Raw genomic sequence first — 20,956 nt, 5'->3', positions numbered from 1 at the left:
CCTGCAAGGCTGTGCAAAAACTGCGCCCTCCACCAGGGGGCACTGCTTGAGCGGTCAGCGTGAGCCCTCTCATCTTTCCTTATTGTGTTAGCCCTGTTTTAGGGGGAACCCTGAACCCCAATTTCATTTAATCACTTAATAGTCACACTCACTTTTACAAAGAAATGTTTGCCTCTAAACCCTGCACCCCTCCATGTGCCCCAGTCCTGTGCTCCTCAGTCCCCGAGAAAGGCAGGGGAACCAGGTCCACCACCTAGATCTCTTCCAGAGTAGGGGCCACCATGTTCCAAAGCTTCTCCGGCTGAAACTTTCAGAATTCTGACTTCCCAGGGCCGCCCTGTTGGGGTGCCAGTCACAGCAAAGCGGATTCTTGCTTCCATGTTTGCCGTGGCTCAAGCTTCGGGCTAAGATTCCCCTGTTCACACTTAGAATTCAAGAGACCACAACGCGGGACTCTCTCTGAACTAAAAGGTCTACAGTGTGAGTGTGTGTGTGTGCGTGCGTGCGTGCGTGTGTGTATGGGGGATAGATAGCCCTTTCCCCTACACTCCACTCAGCACATAGTACCTAAGGCTTTAACACCTGGACTCCATCAGACAGAGACACTTTCCCCAACCTGTTAGTTTTGATGCCAACACCAAGGCAAACAGCCGATGAACTCTGAATCTCTGGTGCCTGGCCAGAGAAAAGGGAATGGAGACAGTGACTTACATCGTCAGGACGGGCCCCCCAGCACTCTGCCAAATCAGAGGGAACAGTGCAGCATGGGGCTGGGATCAGTACTGACCACCTGGAAGTCAGCTGGAGCACAGGCCTAGACCAATGAACCGATAAGGAAGACGAGGAGGAAAAACAGTGAAAATAGCGCCGATATCAGGGAGAAAAAACTCGGAGACCCAGAGCATCAACTGGTAAATAACAGGAGAACATTAACAGGTAAATAATGGGGAAACCAGGAACTGAAGGAAACATGGCTTCTCACTAGTAAATGAGAACCATGAACTGCCTGGTATGGAAAAAAACCTCAGAGGGAAGGGAGTCAAAGATATGAGGAGGAAAAACAGTGAAAATGTCAACGATTTCAGGGAGAAAAGACTCAGAATATAAATAGGTAAATAATGGGAAAATCACAAACTGAAGGAAATATGGCCTCTCACTAGTAAACGAGTTCACAATAAATCTTGTAAAACGCAGGAAAATGAGCCAATATTTGATGAGCTAGAGGACCTTATCAAATGCGAAGAGAACATGGAATCATAAAACCCTGTTCCTGAGTCGATCAAAAGAGAAATGAGAATCACGAGAGCAGAATTTCCAGCCTGCACAGCAGAATATAAAAACCGGAATCCGTCATGGCACGTCTCACCAAAACAGAAACAAAAACAAAAGAGAGAAGAAGAGACTGGGGATACAAATGCACAGAAATGAAACGTGATGTCAAAGAAGAGAAACAAAAAAACCATAAACATTAAAGGAAAATATGCTCAGGACAGAAGAAAAACATGGATTTTGACGATAGGATGTGCAGAGATAACCTAAAGATAGTAGGTCTCCCGGAAGAACCCAACAGGACAGGATTATTTCCTCACGATGAAGGAAATAATAGAAGAGAACTTCTGGCCATAAAAATGAAATTCTAATGAAAGGATTACAGATTGTCCCCAGAAAAAGACCAAAGGTTACAAGCTCCAATTGCTATTAAATTGAACAACTTAGTTCAGATGCAACAAATTCTGAAAGCCATTAAGATAGAAAGGGAAATACATTTCTTCAAAAATACAAAGGAAAGCCTATTCCTATAGGACAAGACTATTCTGTACTTGCTAGAAAATATAGGAAGGAATGGAATAATGTTTCCCAAAGAACAATGGAGTTTGGGACACATCCCAGGGTGATGTATCCTGCAAATCTGAACTTGATCATAGAGGAAAAAAAGGTAGATATTCAACAATAAAGAAGAGTTTGAAAGATTTGTAGCAAGGAAACCACAAGTGAAAAGATTATTTGGCTCTTGAACACCCCAAATAAAAGAAATGCAGTAGGAATGAATAAATGCACATGGCAATATTAATATAGGGACAACAGAGAGATGTGTGGGATGTAGAAGACCCTTACCCAAAATGACTACTCAGAGATCACTCAAAATTGAAAGCAGAAAGATCATTTATGGTATCTCCGGAGAATGAGCCGTCCCATCTCGAGATAAGAAAGAGAAAGCTCGGAGTACGAGGGCTAAAGAAGTAGTAAAGATACATAGCTTTTATACAAGAGATTACATCACAAGAGAGCACTGAGAAGGGGTGGGGGAGGGAAGGCATCTAATTGGTTGCTGTTATCCGGAGAGATTGGAATGGAAGGTTTCTGTTCCCCCAAATCACCTGATTTCTAAGAAACAGAAAATCAGGCCTTCTGTCTCTAAATATAGCCGGCCAAGGCTCCAGTAAATATGGGCCTGTACATATTATACAGGTCATAGGGGAAACACAGAAATAATGAAAATAAAATAGAGAAAAAGAATTCACACATTCCTGTAAGTTTTCACCTTATCTCTCTATTCCACACAGAGACTGGTAAGTGACTTCTTTCTACATGTATGCAAGAAGGCAGGAGTGAATGTGGAAATCCGATGTACGTAACAGTGAAGAGTCACACAGCTTACAGACAAATGCTTCTTTTGTGACTATTACAACATGAGAGGGTCATGAAAGGGGGAAAGAGAGTAGAGGGATAGAGTAGAGTAAATATGCACTGGGGTCAAATCAAGAGCTGGCAATGAAGGGAAGGGATCTCAGAAGGAGAAGAGCCACAGGTGAGTGATTGAAGAGGAAGGGAGGAAATAGGAGGGGAAAGGAAGAAGACCTTATTTTGGAGGTGGAGAGGGTTCTATTGAGTTCTTCTATGAGTGAAGAGAGATGAAAGGAGATGAGGACCTCACGTAGATGAGACCTGGTGGATTTGGTGCTTGAATAGTCTATTGTTCTACATTGGGAGTAGTGTGGGTAAGTTGGAAACTCTTGGAGCAAATGGCATCTCATGAACCTATGGAAGAGATCACTAGACAATAGAAAAAAGAAAGATCAGCAAGAGAGGATATACATCGATAATGGGGGAGGGGTCCTATAGTGGTTCGATTTCTTTATGACTCTTGAAATAATTGGCATTGTTCTGAAAATGGGGGCACAAGGGAAAAGGGGGAATCCATGGGGTGAAACCAATAAGATAGTGTATATATATGACAGTAAAAATCTATAAGAAAGTGCTCAGAAAGGAGATACCAGAATGGATACCTTGGAAGCTTTGACTGCATGAAGAATCCAGAGAAAATACAAAAAACAGATAATTATAGAGAGAGTGAATCAGACAATGAGGCACTAGAGTAAAAAAGAGAAGGTGGATAATGAAGAGAGAGGAATCTTTTTTTGGAAAGGGTATAGAAAAATAAAAATAACCCCCCCACACACAAATGAGGTAATTGAAGGGGAGATGAGGAAGGCAGAATCTACTTGACTGAGAAAAAAAAAGTCGGGGAGAGAATTATTTAATAAAAAAAGAGAAAAAAACTAACAAATCTTTAAAAGGAAAGAGACAAAGATTATATGATAAAAATAGAGGAAAAACAGATCATATGCCTCTTATAGCTATGGATAAGAGATGAATCTTAACCAAACAAAAGACAGAGGCAATTACAAAAGATAAAATAGAAAATTCTGATTACTTGAAAAGGAAGAGTTTCTACACAATTTTAATGCATCTAGGATAAAAGGGAAGTGGTTGAGTGGGGGAAAATCTTTGTATCAAATTTCTTAATAAAGATTTCATGTCCAAGATATATAAACAATGAATAAATGTGTATGTGTGTATACCACCAATATTTGGATTCACCAATAGATAGTCAAAAATAGGAATAGTTCTCAAAAGAACTGCAGAGTATTCATAATTACATGAACATTTTCTCCAAAACATTGATAAGAGAAATGCAAATTAAAGCAACTTTAAGGTTTCACCTTAAACCTTACAAATCGACAAAAATAACAGATGTTGGAAAGGTTGTGGGACTAATTGTCAGTGGAGCTGTGAAATGGTTGTTCTTTGTCTTTTGATCTCCAAGAGAGCCATGACATCAGGGAAGTGACACTATTGTGAATTGGATTGAAATGATTTTGAAATGGATTAAATGAGGATGGGCTCTGCAAAGTCAACTCCCTCACTGTTTCCTCCAGTCATCTGGAGCCAGTGGCAAGATGTAAATTAGGACAACTGGAGATGGCTTTGGATGTAGTGAAAGAACTTTTGGAAAGCCATTTGGAATTATTCAGGTAGAGTGACTAAAATGCCCAAACCCTTTCAGCCAGAGACCCTATGCCTAGGTTTATGCCCCAAGGAAGCCTATGAGAAGAAAATAGCCTTCATTTAGTACAAATACTCATAGCAGTTATGTAAATGGAAAGAATGATGACAAACCAAGAGGAGCAAAAGTGAATGTAACAAATTATAGAGAATAAGTGGGACTCAAAGGAAAAGATATGAGAGGACAAAATGAAGTTGGCTTCCTGATCCACAAGTGTTACAACATTGTACATTTTCAGACTTTTTCAATGTATCCATCAATTGTGCTGACTTTCTCCTTTCCTAAAAATACTATTTGTCATATTGTATGACTCTTGGGGCGGCAGAGGGATAAGTAGGAGAAATATGATTGTGGAAGCAATCGTCTCCACCATTAGATTGGGAGCTCCTCAACCACAGGGACTATTTACACCTTTCTTGGTATCTCCAGTGATTAGCACAGGAACGGTAACAGTGCTTAATACATGTTTGTTGATCTGATTTTAATGACTAAATTGACTTGAATGGTGAAAATCTCGACTATTTGTTTTAGATCTGTGAATCTGATTCCTGTGTGTCTTTGGCTTCCAATAAAGATGTTGCCATCAGCTGTCCGGAGACAATGCTGGAACCCGAGAAGATGGGATGTCTTCTCTACGTACCTCTGAAGTTCACCAGGTTTTCCTCTGGATGAGGGAATGAAGACTAAGGCTGCTAGCTACCAGGTGCTCTGCTCTTCCTCTCCACTTGATAACCTCTCAACGGTTTAGTTAGAATTCCTTCTTTCTTTTGTTTGCTCAAACCTCAGATTCAGAACTATTTTCCAGGTTTATACAAACTCCACAGGGTATTCTTTTTTTTTTTTTTTTTTAATTAAAGTTTTATTTTCAAACACGTACAGATAACTTTCAACATTCACCCTTGAAAAATCTTATGTTCCAAATTCTTTCCCTCCTTTCCCCTTACCCCTCCTCTAGATGGCAAGTAATCCGATATTTGTTAAACGTGCTATTTTTCTATACGTATTTCCACAATTCTCATGCTGCACAAGAAAAATCAGATCAAAAAAGGAAAAAAAATGAGAAAGAAAACAAAATGCAAGCAAACAACAACAAATGCAAGCAATTCTATGTTGTGATCCACACTCAGTTCCCACAGTCCTTTCTCTGGGTGTAGATGGCTCTTGTCAGCACAGGATCATTGGAACCGGCCTCAGTCACCTCATTGTTAAAAAGAGCCATGTCCATCATAATTGATCGACTTATAATCTTCTTGTTGCCGTGTACAATGATGTCCTGGTTCTGCTCACTTAACATCAGTTCATGTAAGTCTCTCCAGGCCTCTCTGAAATCATCCTGTTGGTCATTTCTTACAGAACAAATAGTATTGAGGGCAGCTAGTTGGTGTAGTGGTCCTGAAGTCAGGAGGACCTGAGTTCAAATCTGACCTCAGACACTTAACACTTCCTAGCTGTGTGACCCTGGGCAAGTCACTTAACCCCAATTGCCTCAACAACAAAAAAAACAAAACAAAAACAAAAACCTAAAATCATATTCTATAACATTCATATACTATAATTTATTCAGCCATTTCTACAGGGTATTCTTAAGTTTCTTAACCTTTCACCATGTTGCCATTGACCCACGGATAACTTCTTTTTGGGTATGGCCATTCACATAGTCGGGAACCCATCTATAGACCCATTTCCATGGCTGTATTCCCATTTGGTGACTTAAACTTGTGTTCTCAGGCTGCATGAAGAGGGAGAGTTTCTAGGACTAGGGAGATGATAGTGCCACTGGGACCTGGACCTCCCTTGGGTGCAATTAGAAACCCCATAAAAACTTTTAGCTATATATCCTGAGAAAGTGATAAAGGCCTCTGGGCCCTTCAGGGCCTGGAAGAGACAATAAAAAATTCCTCAGAAAGCAAACTGGCTCATCTGTCCTTGTAAGCAGAGTCTCATCTGGTATCCATGATGGAGCACAGGACAGGAGGGAGGGGGCAGGACAGTAAAGGAATTAATTGCTGGCGAAAACTTTCAACACAAGGGACATGCTTGGTCCAATTGACAAGTGACTAGGAAGCTGGTAGATATAGCTGACACATTGAACGACAGAATCCAGACCAAGAAATGCTTCAACAGATCAGGATAGGGGCAAAGGAAAACAAAATTAAATGAATATCAACATAAGGTCACACACAAGGGTACCAAAAAATCAATTCTACACTTCTTCGAGACACCTCAGACTGACTTTTCCACCATTTCCTGTTGTTCATGGTCCTGTAAGATCTGGACAGCCCTGAGCTTCACTTTATCAGCTCCCCCTCCATCCCTCTGATTGAAGGGTGGGGCCGCGAACACCCACAATCTTCAGTTCAGGATGCAACCCAAGTCCGAACATCTCTTCACTTCTCTCCTGGAAGCACTACTTTCAGGACTTGTCTGAGATTTCCACTGGGCCCATTTGTCAGGAACTTCTCCTTCCTCCATTGTAGCCTTTTGTGTATTTTCTTCCCCCAGTAGATTATAAACTCCTTTAAGGCAGAGTTTTCTCTTTTTTTTTCTCTTTTCATATTTGGCTCCCCAGTGCTTAGTAGGCACTTAATAAATATTTATTGACTGTTGGCTATTTGACTACACAACTATTCTCATGAAAACTTTCTCCAATTAAATTAGTAAAAATTCAAAAAGAAAGAGCTAGGCCGTGTTTAAAGGGTTGTGAGAAGACAGACATAAGGTATGCTCTCATAAACCGTTCAGGAAAGCAGTTTGAATTTTGTGGGGAATCATTCTACTCCTGGGCCATTAACAAAGGGAAATAAATGACAGAAATCAAGCTCCCCCCCCCCCCATATACCAAACATTAACAACTGAATGTTTTGTGGTAGTAAAGAACTGAAAACAAACTGGGCCCCATTGATTGGGGAACGGCTAGCTAAATCCCAATAATGGAATCTCCATTGTGCCATAAAAAGCAACAACTATGAGAAATTTGAAGAAATGTGGCAGTGTCGTCTATTGAAAGAGAACTATATTTGGAGGAAAGGACCTGGTTTCAAATCCTGACTCTGACTCGTGATGCTTGACCAAGTCATTAACCAGTGTGGACCTTGGTTTCCTCAATTATAAAATTAGAGAATTGGAATAGGTGATCAGAAAGGTCCTTTCTATCCTTAAACTATGATTCTATATGGATGAACAATAGATGAAGAATGAAAGAGATCTAAGGGAGTAATGTACATAGTAATTAAAGCAATTACAAAATCATTATAAGAAAGCCACCAACTGAATCACTGAAGAAGCAATGCTAGCCAAGATGGCTGCCCGAACAAAGAGAGGCCCCCTCCACACATACCAGCAACTAGCTGAAATTGGTATCGGACTGAACAACGATCACGGAGAAGTCATGGTCAGTGATTTTTCCCATTCCAGAACCACATAAAGACTCAGCTAGAAGCCAGCCCATGTATGAGAGGAAGCTCACCAGCAAATCCAGAGCCAATACAGGGAAGCAACCCAGACTTTGCCAGCTCTACCAAAGGCAGATAAATGTGTAGCCTGAGTTTTAAAGCAGAGAGAGTTGTCCTGAGAAAGTTGCTGTGGGGATCACAAAGGTTACAGATGGTTAGAATGTCACACAGGGAAATCTGAAAGTCTTCTGGATGAGTCCACTTTGTTTCTTGTGCTTTGCTATCACAAAAAGGGTTGCTATAAAGACTTAGATGCACACGAAGACTTTCTTCTTGTTGACGAGTTCCCCGGGGTTACCTACATGGCCATTGCCTAGTCCGGCTCAGTGTTTGGAGGCTCTGAAGGAAAGTGTGGGAGAGGAGAGGTATTAGACCAAACTGAAGGCTATGGAGCCATTGAGCTGACCTCATTGTTGTGTGTGCCTGTGAAACAATCTGGACAGTATCCCGGTGCCGTGCCAGGAAACTGAATCGCTTCCATTTGAACTGTCTTAGGAAGATTCTGGAGATCACCTGGCAGAACCAGGGACCAGACACTGAGGTTCTCTCTCGACCTAAACTGCCAAGCATTCCGACTCTGTTGCACAGAGCACAGCTCCGCTGGGCTGGCCACACTGTTCGAATGCCAAATGTACACTTGCCAAAGAGATTATTTTATGGGGAACTATACATGGTGAATGCTCACATGGTGATCAGAAAAAGTGATGCAAGGACATTCTCAAGGGCTCCCTTAAAAACTTTAGAATTGATCGTGTGATATGGGAGACACTGGCACAGGGCCACCTAGCATGGCGCGCCCTCATCAGAGAAGGGGCTGTGCTCTCTGAGCAAAGCAGAAATAAATTAGCTTAGAAGAAATGTGACATGTGCAAAGTTAGAGAATCTGCCCCAAATGTTCATATGGACTGTGTCCGACCTGTGGCAGAGCATTCTGCACTCATATTGGTCCGGTCAGCCACAGTCGGACACACTGAAACTCCACTCTAACATAGTATTGTCATTTTGGTCCTCTTGGAGAATGAAGGTCAACAACCAACCAGTGGAATCTCTGGATCAAAGGGTATCACCACTCTATTTGCATAATTCAAAACTTTTTTTCCAAAATGGTTGTACTGGTTCATAGCTCTACCATCAATGTCAATAAAACATTTTTTTAAATAATAAAAAAAGAGATTTGCTTTTTTTTTTTTTTTTTTTAAAAAGGGAAAAGGCTATCTCTATTTGGAAGCCCATTTTCTTTCCTTACCCACTTCTCAAATCATTATAATCTTGTTCTCATTTAACTGAATCATAGCTCAATCCTACCTAGTACTCAACTGGAACTGCTACAAGATTAACAGAATCTTAACCTCTAAGTCTTCTGTACTAAGTTGTAGGGGGTCACAGTCAGTGGGGAAACTCTGGGTGAGGTATAAGACCCTTCAGCCCAGAGGGAACCTGCTGACAATATTGGGTTCAGGTCCCCACCTCCCCTAAGGGCTCGCGGCCTTCCTGAGGAATCAGGGGGTGGTGACAACCTGTGTTGTGATTGAGGCAGAGGGATACCAGGTGGAAGCGATACCAGGTGGCAAACTACATACAATAACAAGTTGTTCATGTGGTCCCACGTGCTCAGTGTTGTTTTTTGTTACATTATAAAAAGGGGAAGGTCCACCCTCCTCAGGAGTCCCACCTCATCACTTCCCCACTAGGAAGGGATATTTTAATCACCCCGGTGTGGGAGCTCTAGAAAACAGGACACAACTGTAAGTGACCATTGCTGTTGCTGTTTCAGACTCCATTCCTCCCAAGGACTCCCTGTCATTTCTGATAGTCTGTGTCTACTCTGGCATCAAAGTCTCCCTGAATTATAAGCTCATCATTTTGCAGCACATTGATGATGAGGCTCTCCAGGTTATCAACATTTTTCTTTGACCTCATCAGAGCTCATCATGGTAGGAGCATATGCACTGACGATAGCAGCATAGTGCTTTCCTGCAAGGAGCCATTGCGTTGTTAACGGGCCTGCCATTCACTCCTTTTCGGAGGCATACGAACTTATTGATTAGATTAGTTTTGCTTTAGAAACTTACACCCGTTTCCTGGTACTGCCCTTCCCTGAAGACACTCCAGAAAAATGGGTATCCAACTCCTATTTTGGTAAGTTGGACTTCATTTCCCAACCTTGTTTCACTCAGGGCTGCTATTTAGAGTAGGATACCTCCTGACTTCTCCCACAGGAATGACTGGATTTTGTGTTATCCATAAGCGGGGACACATTCCCTGTGCTGATGGTGAATGGAATCATTTTCTGCATTCTTTGCAAAAGTTTTGGTGCTTTTTTGTGTTTTGACCTCAATATAGGATGCTTACTGTGTGCTGCAATAAATAGACCAGAGTTAGGTGAAGCAGACAATTTTCAGGGCACCTTTTCTAGCCCCTTCCTCATCCCAGGAGGTGAGTAAAGTGGTTCTTAAAAGACTGCTCAGCCATTCAGTGGGCTGCTGAATCCCACTGCTGCTTCAGTGCAATCAGAAGGTGACCCTATAGCCTGGGCCGCCTGTGTGCAGGATTGTTGCTACAGCTCCCATTGCATCCCCACTTGCCTGCCACCACAGGTGAGTAAAAATGGTAAAATGGTCTTTTGATTCACAAATAAATTAAATTTAATCGGGGTAGGATTGCATGAAAACATCAGCCTCACTCTCTCTACTAGTCATCAAAATTCAGCAGCAAAACAAAGGTCAAGGTGACTGGTGGTGGCCCAGGATGCAGTGGATGACTTTGGGTCTTTGATGTCTAAGCAATCTTTAAGCATTCTACAATACTTGACTCTGCTGATTTCATGGCCCAATAGAACAAATTGTTCATATTCACCTATTCCACCAGGGTAGTCTTCACATACTAAAGGTAATGTCAACTCACTGAAGGCTTTGAGGCCCTTGATTACTCTCAATTTGGTTCAGCACATCTGCTGAAAACAGTTTCTTGAGGTGTGGCTAATGTGCATGCTGCAGCTTCTTGGAACCACAAGTGAGAGTCAGGTAGACACCAAAGGTGGATGATCAGCCCTTAAAAGGGCTTGGGAACTTTCACACCAGAGGTGCTAGTTTTCCCGAATCCCCGTACATCTCTGCTGCTTAATAAATGTAAACTCTGAAGTTGATATATTTGTTAAAAACAAGTCATTTCTAGGACTAGAGATGATTATAATAACAAGCTGCTAAGAAACAAAAATTAAAAATGAGCAAGCAAAGGAGAAAGAACTCAAACAAAGACAGCTACTATGGGAATAGAGAAGACTGAGGTTAATTTTCAGAGGAGGATACTGAAGCAAACCAAATCAACAAACCAAAAAAAAATTTCTTCTACCCCAAAGAGTAATATCAAATGGTTGCCTGGTCACCTGTCCAAAAAGAGTTTTTAGAAGAACTTAAAAAGGACTTTAAAATCAAATAAGAGAGACTGAGGGAAAATTAGGGGAAGAAATAAGAACAATCCAAGAAAACCAAGAAAATCATGAAAGATTTCAACTTATTGAAAAGAAAATCCACTTATTGGAAAAGGAGATCCAGAGTCTTAAGAAAGAAAAACAACTAAATGATTATAAGATACCAAGAAATAATGAAATAAAAAGAATGAAAAAATATAAGAGAATATGAAATATTTCATAAGAAAAACAACTGATCTGATGAACAGATCAAGAAGAGAAAACATAAGAATAGTCAGACTACTTGAAAGTTATGATTTTAAAAAAGAATCAAGAAATAATAATAAGAAGAAGAAAATTGCCCTGATGTTTTAGAACAAGAGGGAAAAGTAGAAATAGAAAAAACCCCACTGATCACCATTTGAAAGAGATCCCAGGATGAAAACTTACAGGGATATCATAGCCAGATTCCAAAATCTCCAGGTTAAGGAGAAAACTTTACAAGCAACTAGAAAAACAATCAAATACCACCGAGTCACAATTAGAATTCCACAAGACCTAGCAGCGGCTACACAAAGAATGGCAGGTCTTGGAATTTGAAGAGCAAAAGAACTGAGGCTGTGGCCAAAATTAACTTACTTAGCAAAGTTAAGTATAATCCTGAATGAAAAAAAAATGACATTCAATGAATTGACAGGCTTTCAGGACTTTGTTGCAAAAAGACAAAACTTAATAGAAAATTTGACATATAAGATCCAGGAAAAATATAAGGTAAACATTAAAGATCAATTAGAAAAGATCCAGTAAGGACAAACTGTTTACTTTCATATGTAGAATATGGAAATGTAAACCTTATGTTTAAGATTGTTATTAGTGATTGAGTAGTTTGCAAGAAAGATGGGGAAGAGCTGAGTATGATGTGGTGCTTCTAAAAAGCAAAATTGTGTAGGGAAAGTTAAAAAGAGCAATTATCTGATACAGATGAGGCACAAAAGAAAGAACTGATACAGAAGAATCAGATGGGGGTGGAAGGCTGCTAGTGCTGGAACCTTACTCTCATCAGATCTGGGGTAAAGAGGAAACAACTATATAAGGGCATAAATGTTTCCTATCTTTAGGATAAATAAGCAGGTGAGGGAAAAGGATAACATTGGGGTATAGAAGGGTGGGTAGATTAAGATTTGGTGGGGGGAAAGAAAAGGAGGGGCCTTTAGAGGACTGAGTAGAACAAGGAAAAGTAGGGTAAAGGAAGGAAGTAAGGGTAAGGGAGTTAAATAAGGTCTAGTGGCAAGTTTGGAGTATAGGGTAGATTTGGCTCCCCTGCATCCCTTGGGATTCGGCGCAAGGGTAGGAATTTTGGGGAACTCTTTTCTGGCAGCACAAGATACTCTATAAAGGAATTTACAGACCCAAAAACCTATACTGATAAAAGAGGTTTATCACGGGGATTGGAAGTAAGGTTAAAGTCTAGTTAAGGAAATAGGTGAGGGTAAAGAGAAGATAGCACCGGAAACAGTATTCCAGTGGGCAGAAGCTCCTTGGGGTGCCAAGCATGGGGCTGGCATGTTTGGAACCTCTGCAAAGAGAGAGTTTTAGTTTGGCTCTTTTATAATAGAGGGTTTTGGCTACAAGCTGAAGGGGGCTCGTGGGTGGAGTCCCAGCTTGGCTCCTTGCTGGGTTTCAGCTAAAGCTAGAATTTGAATTGAATTCAATGGGTTTCAGGACTAAACCGACCCCACCCAGACAACAACGATGAAACTGTTTGTGCTTCGGGGTGGAGTCCCCTCACTGAGGCAGAGTTGAAAGAGATTTTCTCCTTTAAGGATTTTCGGAGTTTTGGAGTCCCCTCTTCATTATGACCCAGCAGGATTCATACCAGGAATGCAGGAATGGTTTAACATAAGGAAAATTATTAATATAATTGACTATATCAATGTAACAATGTAACAAAATCATATGATAATATCAGTAGATGCAGAAAAAATTTGACAAAGTGCAATACTCATTTGTATTAAAAACATTTGAAAGTGAAGTCAGGAAGACCTGAGTTCAAAACTGGCCTCAGACACTTACCACTTCCTAGCTGTGTAACTCTAGGCAAGTCACTTAACTCCAACTGCCTTAGCAAAAACAAAACAAAACAAAACAAAAAAAGCACTTGAAGGTATAAAGTGTTATATCTATCTATCTATCTATCTATCTATCTATATATACACACACTATACCTGAAGGTATAGGCATAAATAAACTTTTCCTTCCTTAAATTGATAAGAAGCATTTACCCAAAATCATTAGCAAGCATTATTTGGAATGGAGATAAACTAGAAGCTTTCCCAATCATATCAGGTGTGAGGGGATGTGGGAAAACAGGGACACTGATACATTGCTGGTGGAATTGTGAACACATCCAGCCATTCTGGAGAGCAGTTTGGAACTATGCTCAAAAAGTTATCAAACTGTGCATACCCTTTGACCCAGCAGTGTTTCTACTGGGCTTATACCCCAAAGAGATACTAAAGAAGGGAAAGGGACCTGTATGTGCCAACATGTTTGTGGCAGCCCTGTTTGTAGTGGCCAGAAAGTGGAAACTGAGTGGATGCCCATCCATTGGAGAATGGGTGAATAAATTGTGGTATATAATGTTACGGAATATTATTGTTCTGTAAGAAATGAGCAGCAGGATGATTTCAGAAAGGCCTGGAGACATTTACATGAACTGATGCTGAGTGATACGAGCAGGGCCAGGAGATCATTGTATACTTCAACAACAATACTATATGATGATCAATTCTGATGGACCTCTTCCACGATGAGATGAACCAAATCAGTTCCAATAGAGCAAAAATGAAGAGAACTAGCTACACCCAGCGAAAGAACTCTGGGAAATGAGTGTGAACCACTACATAGCATTTCCAATCTGCTTGCATTTTTTATTTCCTTCTCAGGTTAATTTTACCTTATTTCAAAGTCTGATTATTCTTGTGAAGCATACATATGGATATGTATACATATATTGTATTTAACATATACTTTAACATATTTAACAAGTATTGGTCTATCTGCCATCTAGGGGAGGTGGTGGGGAGAAGGAGGGGAAAAGTTGAACAGAAGGTTTTGCAAGGGTCAATGCTGAAAAATGACCCATGCATACATCTTGTAAATAAAAGGCTATAATAAAAAATAATAATATCAGGTGTGAAACAAAGATGTCCACTGTCACCAGGATTATTAAACATTGTATTGGAAATCCAAGCAATAGCAATAAGAAAGGAAAGAGAATGAGGAGGAATCTGAATAGCAAATAAGGTAATAAAACTATCTCCCTTTTTTTGCAGATGATATGTCGATATACTTGGAAAATCCTAAAGACTCAACTGAAAAGTTAACTGAAATAATTAAAATTTCAGCAAAGTAACAGGATGTAAAGTAAACCCATATAAAGAATCAGCATTCCTATATATTACCAACAAGATCCTGCAGGAAGAGATAGTTAAAATTTAAAGTTTAAAATAACTCTGTATAAAATATCTGGGAATACACTTACCAAAACAAAACCAGGATCTATATGAACAAAACCATAAAAAACCTTTGTACACAAATAAAATCAGATTTAAATAAATGGAGAATTATTGTTTATGGGTAGGTACCTTATGGATAGGTAGGGCCAGTATAATAAAAATTATAATTTTGCCAAAAATTAATCTATATATTCAATGCCATCCCAATTAAATGGCCAAAAAGTAATTTTATAGTGTTTTTTTTCTGATTATATGTAGATAGTTTTTAGCATCCATTTTTGTAAGATTTTGAGTTCCAAATTTTTTTCTCCCTTCCCTCCTTTTCCTCCCCCCTCCCCAAGACAGAAAGCAATTTGATAAAGATTATACATATACCATCGTCTTTTAACATATTTCCATATTAGTCATGTTGGGAAAGAAAAATCATAACAAAAGGGAAAAGTCATGAGAAAGAAAAAAAAGGTGGAAATAGTATGCTTCAGTTCGCATTTGGTCTCCATTCTTTCTCTGGATGTGGATGGCATTTTCTATTCCAAGTCTATCGGAATTGTCTTGGAGCATCACTATATTCCCGAGAAGAGTTAAGTCTGTTTTACTCAATATCACACAATCTTGCTACAATTGTGTACAATGTTCTCCTGCTTTTTCTCACTTCATTCAGCATCAGTTCAGTTAAGTTCAGTTAAGTCTTTTTAGACTTTTCTGAAAGTAGCCTGCTCATCATTTCTTTTAGAATAATAGTAATCCATTACATTCATATACCACAACTTATTCAGCCATTCCCCAGTTGATGGACATCCACACAAAAAAATTATTTTATGGTGCTAGAGAAAAACACTAATAAAATTCATTTGGAAGAACAAAAGGCCAAGAATATCAAAGCAAATAATGGGGGGAAATGTAAAGGAAGGAGGTTTAGCAGTACCAGATCTTAAACTATATTGTAAGACAATAATTATCAAAACTGTGTGGTGCTGGCTAAGAAATAGAAAGATAGATCAGTGGAACGGAGTAGACATACAACTTACAGCAGCAAATGTATATAGTTATCCAGTGTTTGATGAGTGTAAAGACTTAAGTCTTTGGGATAAGAATTCATTAAGTTGGGTATGAATGCCCATGATGGCATTCACCCGACTCTTGTGAATACCTTTGTTAATGCCCACTCTGCAATCACTACTGCCAGTCTCTCTTAATTCCCAGGCCCTCAGAGAAATCTCCGGTCACTGGCTTTTGCAGTGCTTAAACCAATTTTACCAAGCTTACCTCTGTCTATCTCTGGCTATCATTTCACAAGAAGGATGGTTTAAATACACAATAGAGTGCTGGAGAACAGCCACGTGCAAGCTCAAGATCTTTTATTCACATGTTCACATCCTGCCTAGCTGACCTGCTGACTTCCAGTGAACTCGAAGGTCAAAGAGGACCTGCTTCCTTCATCCACAGCTTAAATAGGGTCTATGAGGTCACACGCACAGCCAATCAGAGAAGGAGATGCCTCCTGTTAATGATGTGGATCTCAATGTGACCAGAGTTCCTGCCCATGAGGCAGTCCCTACAAGTACACATAAGCCCACTTCTGGGGGTCTCAAGCTTTATTGCCTGTTTACTTCCTATTGCACTGCACCTGACTCCTCCTCCTACCCTTACAGTTGGGTAAAAAATCATCGGGAAAGCTGGAAAGCAGTCTGGCAGAAATTGGGCATAGACCAATATCTCATACCAGTTACCAAGATAAGGTCAAAATGAATACATGGTCTAGATATAAAGAGAGATGTCACAAGAAAATTGGAGGAACATGAACCATATTACCTATCAGGCATGTGGATGGATGAATAATTTATGAACAAACAAGTGATAGAGGGTGTTGTGAGATGTAAAGTGGAAAATTTCAATGACATTAATTAAAAAATTTTGTACAAATAAAACAAATGTAACCAAGATCAGAAGGAAAGCATAAAACTGAGGTGGGTGAGGGGAATGTTATAGACAGTTCCTCAGATAAAAGTCTCATATCACAACTATATAAAGAACTTTGTTAAATCTCTAAGAATGCAAGTCATTCTTCAATCGACAAATTGCCAAAGGATATAAACAGGCAGTTTTACAATGAAGAAATCAAAACAATTTATAGACATATAAATGCTCTGAATTATTATTGATTAGAGAAATTAAAACAACCTTGAGATCTCATTTTATACCTGTTATATTGGCTAACATGATAGAAGAGGAAATGACAGATGTTGGAGGGGATGTAGAAAAATTGGGACCTTAATTTATTGTTGTTGGATGGGTGAGTTAATCCAATTGTTTTGGAGAGAGATTTAGAATTCTGCCCAAAGGATTATGGAACTGCTTATAATCCTTTGTCCCAGCAATATCACCATTAGGTCTGTTTTTCAAGATGATTATGGAAAATGGAAAAAAACCTAAATGTTCTAAAATATTTATAGTAGCTTTCTTTGTGGTGGAAAAGAAATGGAAATTGTGGGGATATCCATCGATTGGGGAAATGGCTGAACAAATTGTGCTATATGTTCACTATGGAATGTTACTCTGCTATAAGAAATGATAACATAATGATTTTAGAAAAGCAGTGAGAACCAAGAGAACCATGCATACAGTAAGAGCAGTATTGTTTTAAAAACAACTTGGAGCAACCAAGTCATTCTGAATGAGGGTTCCTGAGTAACTGGGTGCAGTTGACAGAGGACTGGAGTATCGATGGAATTCTCCCTGGGGCGGGCAGGGAAGGGCACTGATGAAGATTAGTTTAACCTCCTAGTGGATGTCGTGGGCAGCCCCTCCTTGCAATGTCTGGCCAGAAATCTAAGTTATGTCAAACCCCTGAGGTTAAACTTCTCTTGTAAATCCATCCATGGCTCGAACCATCTTTGCTGAATCTTTCTTGGGGTAGTAGTCCACCACAGCATTCTGCCTCATGGTGTCTTCTCTCATTCCCCCACCATGTTTCTATTCCTTCTCCAACCTCAGAGGGTGCTCCCTTTCTCCTGGTTAATTGTGAGTTCCCCTAGGGTATGTGTCTTTTCCACCATTAATTTGTTAAAAACCCCTTTCCATGCTAACCATATGCTCTCCCAACGCTATTTATTTACCATTCCTGGGGCAGAGCCAATGTGGTAGACAGTAGGCAGGATTTTGCCTGAACTCTTCCTGGCTTCTCTCAGAATCAACACTAGATCAAACCTCTGAATGGATTTTGGAGTGACAGAATCCACAAATATTTGGAGGGTAATAATCATTTTCTAGCATAAGATATCTTGGAAGGACTTCAGGAAAGGTCTGTCTCAATTGGGCAAGGGGAAACCGGGGTACAGGAAGGCCCAGTGTCCCCACAATCTAGCGAGAGGCTCTTAGCCAATATATAGCAGCCTTGACTACCCTTTCCTGATCCAGAAGGCCAGTGCATTAGCAAACTAGCTGTGAGACCTCCAACACAACTACAGAAGGCAAATAATGAGCCCTTGAAGCCCAGCATAACAGGCAGGACTTGGCCAGGCCCATGGTGTATTGGGGAAGCCTGCAGCACTAGCCTCAGCACAGGCAGTAAGAAGCCCGTCACCCTGCAGAGGAAGCTCCGTGCAATCTCTCCTGTGCCCTGGTAGCAGACCTTAATCTTAAAAATAAGCAAAAAAGCAAAAAGAACTGTAGCCATGGAAAGCTACTATGGGAAGAACAGACTTCAAATCCTGAAAATACTAAAGGCAAAAACTCTTCCAGATGAAGCCTTAAAGGTTGCTATGCATTGGTCTTTAACTCAAAAGGCTTGGGGAGGGGGGTTTTGGGGGGTAGGGGAGTGTGTGTGGGGGAAATGCAAGAAGCATTTAGAAGAAAGTTAGAAGAATAATGGGGACAGGAAATGAGAGCTTTGGGGGAGAGTTTGGGAAAGGAAACAAAGAAATCCACTGAATAAAACTTCTTAAAAAATATAAGTGGCAAAATGGAAAAAGAGAACAACTCCTTAAAAAATAGATAATAGATTTGGTGAAATGGAAAAAAATCCAGTGAAAAAACAATGCCCTTAAGAGTGGCCAAATGCAAAAGGAGGTATAAAAACGCTAACTAAAGAAAATAATTCACTGAAAATTAGATTGGACAAATGGAAGTGAATGACTCAAAGAGGCATCAAGAATCAGTCAAATAAAACCAAAAGATGAAAAAAATAGAAGAAAATGCAAAATATCTCATTAGAAAAACAACTGACCTGCAAACTAGATCCAGGAAAGACTGTCTAAGAATTATTGGACTACCTAAAAGTTACTATGTAAAAAAGGGCCTGGACAACATCTTTCAATGAATCATTGAGGAAAACTGCCCTGATATCCTAGAACCAGAAGTTTAAAAAGTCATTGAAAGAGACCCCAAAATCAAAACACGGAGGAATATTGTAGTTCAATTTCAGAATTTTTATTCACCATTCCTGGTGTCTATCGTATTTCTTTGTTTTGTCTATAACCTCTTCTTCTAAATAAACCCACTTTTTGTCAAAGAGAATGGCCATTGTGAATCTTTCACATGACCAAAGCCTAACAATCTGTGCCTACACTCTCATTACTTGGTGCTAAACCCCAAACCCATCATTTGGAACCAGTAATTGCTCTCCTAAATCACATCACTGACTCTTTTAAATACTCAAATTACCCTCAAAGGTCCTATGAAGAAAGATGCTATTTGAATCCAGAAAGGAATATTACTGTGCTGTAGGAAATGAGCTGGAAAAACATATTTAGAAAAATATGGAAAGACTTAGACTTAGGAAAGAAGATGCTATTCACTTTCAGAGAAACAGGTAAGTGAAAAGCATAGTACAGTCTTTCACATATGTGTATGAGTGTATATGTGTACATATGTGTATGTTTCTATAGCTATATTTCTGTATCTCTATGCTTAATTATAGCCTTCTTTAGGGAGGGGAGAAAGGAAAGGAGAAAAGGAAAAAAAAAAATAAAAGATGCCCAGCACAGACCAAAAGAAAACCAACAAGGAAGCAAAGAGAATTTGGGAAACGATGTGTAATGTATATTATATATGCTTTCTCGAAATGGAAATTTATTGTTTTATAGTAAATCCTTTCTTATGGGCTGCTGGATTTTTTCTTTTCTCATTTTGTATTTAAGTATAAAATTTAAAAATTGACCCAAAAAAGTCATTGACAACAATGTAAACGGAAAGATCAAACCAAAAAGCAGAAGGTAGGAGAAAATCCTTGCTTTCTTTGTAGAGGTGGTGCTGGAGTGAGGGTGGGGGTACCCATCTCACCCTCGAGGTTTGCTCCAGTTAGCTTTGCTCAAAGGCTTTTTTTCTTTCTTTCTTTTTTATTCCTTGTATAAAGAATAGCTAGCTCCTGGGTAGGGGACAGCAATACATCTGGAATAAGGCGATGTTAAAGCCCTAGGTATCTCGGCTAAATAAGGAAATCAATGCTTGTTGAACCGAGTAGGGGGAAAATAAAAAGCTGTTACTGTAGAAGAGGGACTCTTAACCTGAGGTCCTTTGTTGTTCAGTAATTTCAGTCAGGTCCAACTCTTCACGATCCCATTTGGGATTTTCTTAGTAGAGCTATTGGAGTGGTTTGCTTTTTCAGCTCATTTTACGGATGAGGAAACTGAGGCAAACAGGGTTAAACTTGTCTAGAGGGACACAGCTAGGCTGGATCCGAACTGGGATCCACCTGATTCCAGATCCAGCACGCCATATGGTCCCTTGGTTTTTGGAAAGGCTTTCCTTGGTCCAGAAGAACGCCCGGAGCTGAGAAATGGAACGTCTTCTTCCGGAACACCCAGGAGACCAGTGTGGCTGGACTGATGAGGATGAGTCAGGAAGGAAGGGGTAAGACTTAAAAGGTAAAAAGCTAGTTTGGGCAAGACTTTGCATGATGGAGGATTTTGCATCGGGTTCTGGAGGCCGGAGAGAACTAGAGGAGTGTTCTGGGAGCGGGGAGATGTGGCCGGCCGGCCGCAGCTTTGAAGGCCACTTGGATGGCTGAGCGGAGGCGGGCCTGGGGCAGGGGACAGCAGCAGCTCTTGCGGCAGATTGGAGGTGAGCTGATGAGGGGGGAGGACAGAAAGGGGACGTGTTTGAGAGGTCTCAGCAACAGCTTGGAGACGGGGAGGGGGCTGCGGGAGAGGGAAGAGTCCTGGATGACGGCGCTTGGGAGTCCGAGGGCCCAGGAGGATGGTGGGGAAGAGGAGAGAGGAGAGGGGAGGAG

The 20,956-nt window shown here is 40.3% G+C and overlaps 1 long non-coding RNA gene across 1 annotated transcript in view; it reads left to right on the top strand.

Annotated features, from left to right (window-relative positions):
• The window catches only part of LOC127542441 (uncharacterized), a 182,710-nt gene that overhangs the window by 59,631 nt on the left and 102,123 nt on the right, over positions 1-20,956 (top strand). The window lies entirely within an intron of this gene.

This window comes from Antechinus flavipes, chromosome X, assembly GCF_016432865.1.
Source record: "Antechinus flavipes isolate AdamAnt ecotype Samford, QLD, Australia chromosome X, AdamAnt_v2, whole genome shotgun sequence".
In the NCBI taxonomy this organism is placed as follows: Eukaryota; Metazoa; Chordata; class Mammalia; order Dasyuromorphia; family Dasyuridae; genus Antechinus; species Antechinus flavipes.
This window is presented reverse-complemented; position numbering and strand designations above follow the sequence as displayed.